General features: G+C 37.9%; 1 long non-coding RNA gene across 1 annotated transcript; it reads left to right on the top strand.

The window, feature by feature from the left end:
- The first annotated feature begins 923 nt into the window (after positions 1 to 923).
- LOC147155479 (uncharacterized) lies at positions 924 to 1,461 on the top strand. Its single transcript, XR_015092255.1, has 2 exons — positions 924 to 1,148; positions 1,229 to 1,461. It is a non-coding gene; the product is annotated as an uncharacterized LOC147155479 (long non-coding RNA).
- Positions 1,462 to 4,182: the final 2,721 nt, after the last annotated feature.

Below are 4,182 nucleotides of genomic sequence, written 5' to 3'. Positions count from 1 at the left end.
TTACAAACAGACATGCAGTTATGTTACCAGTGGTTACATTTATAATCGGGGCTTTCATAACCAGGTTAGCAAAAAATAAAAAACGTCTACGATGGGAGAACTTGTTTTAAAGTACTAGTAGCTTGTTTTCAATCAAGATGTTGCTTTAAGTGTAAAAACTATAGAACAGATCAATGAACTTCGTCTTGATAAATCACATGTTTACATCGATCTGATGAAGGTAGCGGAGCATGTACACGGAAGATCGGAATATGCAAGTAGTTGACCAGAAATCTTCATTCTGGAATGTAAAGCCTTTTTATTTTTTTTACAGTGTGGTGTTGATTAAAGCACAATTAAAAGCTTTGAAAACAAATGTTCCAATTAAGGTAAAAATTGAAATAGAGGCTAATATTCTATTTTGGATTCATAGTTTTATTCTTGACTTCAAAAAAGCCCATGCCTCACCAGTCACATCATTGATTAATTAGTCGATCATTTTCCTTGCCATCATCAACTAATATATAAAGCTCTCAATTTCCCACATTCTACCACACAGTAATTTTAACAAATGTTTTGTCGGGCTTTTTCTTGAAAGGAACAAAATCTATTTTGACTACTACCACTCAGATGTGAAATAATAGAATTGTTGTCTTTTGTTGGTAGTTCTCCAAGAGGAACCCACTGGAGGAGGAAGAGGTACTGTGACATCACACGCACATGTGCTCACATGGTCCATGTACTGCCAATCACTGGGAGCAAATCTACTTGTTCATCAAAAACAACTAGCATTGCTGTGCCTTCACCAGTAGATGCCAGCAAAGCACAAATGGTTGCTATCACTCATGCGCTGTGAGAAAATGCTGTGAAAACTCACAAACAGACTCAGAAGCGTCTATATGTTATTCCACTTAATGGTTATAGTAGTCTAGATATCACTTTAATTGGGCTGATGACATAATATTGCCACTCAAAGAGAAAAACAGCAGTTTTCCATCGACATTATGCATAATTTTGTTGTGGACTAAAGCAAGTCACGTTCAACTAAAGAGTAAAGAAATAAGTAATTTAGTTGTTGTGTTTCTTCGTATTGCCCAACAGTGTACGGGCATATAAAAGCTCAGGTTATCCATGCCCTGGGAGTTAACGTGACAGAGATCATCCAACAAGTAAGTGCATGCAATACATGACGCGCCCAGCAAAGAAGTACACATTCTTGCTCTTATTATGAATGTTTGTTCTCTCACAGTTCCTCATTGATTTAACCAGTGGAATATGCCCGGAATGCGAAATTGAGATCAATACAACGGTAACCCAACAGCAGATCCTGGCCTTAGCCTGATGGAGTTCTAACTTCTCCATGTGCAACAGAGGAGATGCCAAGTGTTCCAGTTTATCAAGAGTGGCGTATGCTTGCCATGCACATAGGGAGGACTTAAAGGCATGCTCAACTAAATCTGACAATAAAAGAGTATACCGGCATATTGCTATGAGAAAAACTTCTTCTTTTTTTCAGATCTGGAATGACATGCAGGACAAACATAGTACCAGAATATTATTCATATTTTGAGTGAGTTGATTTTTCTGGACAAATAAGTTTTTGCACTTAATTTTGGTTTGCTGTGAATCCAATTTGTGCCATCCTTGACCTTGAACTGTCTTTTTTATGTACGAGGGTATGAGGTTATTCTTTGATTATTTAAACCCTTTATGTTGAAGGCTATTTTTTTTTTTAATACATGGGCCATTGAGAGATGCATTTGTCAGATGAGGCCCATTGAATTATCATGTGGTGCAACCAAAAAGAAATAGCCAATGTGGGACTTTTATTTTGAAATACATTTAAAGACAGGAGTTTGTATCATCCACAAGACAACCAAGAACCCATGGAAGCATCTATCAGGTTTGTCTCACAACTATGTAAAATAAATAAATAAATAACTTTTTAGCAACATGTATGTATTTGGACATCATGTGGTATTACCTGAAAAAAATGTTTATATATATTATTCCCCAACAAATTTATATTTTTATTATAATTTTACTTGATGTTTTGTTTAGTTTCGATGGTGAATGTAGCCACAACATGGCTAAAGGAGCTTGGCGGGGTTATTGGCCCAAAGTGCCCCTTTATCTATTTATTTATAGTTTAAAAAAAAAAATATATATATATATATTATGATTTGCTTTTCCTTTGTTTGTGAAAGTAATTTTGTTGCCTTGCAAGACTAAAATTCAGCAACATAATTTGCATAAAACAAATGATTATGATCTTGGATGACGCGCTCTCATTCGAAGCCAGGTCGCTCACCGCTCCACCTTCTGTCAGGAAGTTGTTCGCCATAAAGTTGGCTCTGAGGGTACGAGGAACATGTATCCCACACTTTCATAAAGACCACGATCCTTCCCATCCACTTTCGCCACTGCAAAAATCTCCGGTGACCGGTGTACTGCTTCTGCTACAACTACTGATGCGTGTAAGGTACACAGAATATGTCGGAATTTGTATCTAGCTCAGAATTTTACTAAACCCCCCTTCCTGAAGACTCCAACTCAGCAAGGCAGACATTGTATTGATGCTATCCGCTAATCATGTAAACAATGAAGTCACACGTTTTGTTATACTTTAACAAGGGCTGGCAAGCGCTAGGGGCACGTAGGTCTGGGTTGCGAGCAGCACGGGTCTAACCGCGCTGTAAATAAATAAATAATGAAGCTTCTGCTCAATGCGAAAAATAAAACAACTCTCAGTAGATGTTTGTAACTTTTTTTCTGTTAAGCTATATAAGTCTTGTAGTATGTATGTACTCAATTATAGCTGAATTGAAATGTACTTTAAAGGGATAGTTCGGGGGTTTGGACACGAATCTGTATGGCAGCCGCCATCCTCACCTAAAGTGGTGTGGATCAGCACTGACAGTGTCCTGTGACTCGAGACATGGTTTGGTGTCGGTACCGGATGTGATCGGTCTGCTAGATTGTATCGGGGTCGCCTACAGATGATGTCACGCTACAGGATTGGCTGGAAATTGTCCATTGACATTTGTTCAATAAAGTTATATGATAAAAAAATTTGACGGTAAAACATTGGAAAGAAATGATTAAATATGTTATTGAAATATACAAATGAATGGACGGAAATTGTAAAAACGTGAATAAACCTAAGAATATAAAAGCAAGATACTTTAAGATTAAAGAAATAATAAAATTGATAGAAGCGCCTTCGCGCTTGCCGGTGACGTCACTAATGCAGCGCTAGCTAAATGCGCGATTTACTTCGGTTTGGTTTCTTTTTTACTATCTTGGCCAATTGATTAGGTACACCCAGGATTCTGGTCAATTCATTAGGTACACCCTGGATTCTTGCCACTCCACCCACCCAGGGCGGCGGCCATCTTGGCCAATTAATTAGGTACACCTTGGATTCTCGCCACTCCGCCCACCCAGTGCGGCGGCCATCTTGGCCAAATAATTAGGTACACTAAGGATTCTCTCCCCTCCGCCCACCCGGGGCAGCGGCCATCTTGGCCAATTGATTAGGTACAACCAGGACTTTTCAGTCACAATTTTTTTTTATTTGATTCTTTTCCAAATTTGTAGCGTGTGACTATTACTGTGTTTTTTTTGCTGATTATGGTTTATTATTAAATACTATAACTTGTCCATTTCCTTTGCTAAAGTAAATGTTTTCTTTTATAATATTGATGAGTTCTTCAAGATGCGCAAACAGTGACTGTGCGCATGTTGTCTCCACAGTTTCCTCAGGGCACACATACACATATAAAAGTAATTTGTAAGATGTTAATTTTAAACCCTAGTTTTAAACCCTAACCCTAATAAAAAAGCCTAGTTTGAAACCCTAACACTAATATAAAACCCTAGTTTGAAACCCTAACCCTAATGTAAAACCCTAGTTTGAAACCCTAACCCTAGTTTAAAATCCTATTTTGTAACCCTAACCCTAGTTTAAAACCCTACTTTGAAACCCTAACCCTAGTTTCAAACCCTACTTTGAAACCCTAACCCTAGTTTAAACCCCTACTTTGAAACCCTAACCCTAGTTTTAAACCCTACTTTGAAACCCTAACCCTAGTTTAAAACCCTACTTTGAAACCCTAACCCTAGTTTAAAACCCTACTTTGAAAACTTAACCCCTAGTTTTAAACCCTACTTTGTAACCCTAACCCTAGTTTAAAACCCTAC

The sequence above is a fragment of the Leptonotus elevatus genome, chromosome 22 (genome assembly GCF_054856555.1).
Source record: "Leptonotus elevatus isolate MCC_2025b chromosome 22, RoL_Lele_1.0, whole genome shotgun sequence".
NCBI lineage: Eukaryota > Metazoa > Chordata > Actinopteri > Syngnathiformes > Syngnathidae > Leptonotus > Leptonotus elevatus.
The sequence above is the reverse complement of the archived record's forward strand: the minus strand, read 5'-3'. Positions and strand labels throughout refer to the sequence as shown.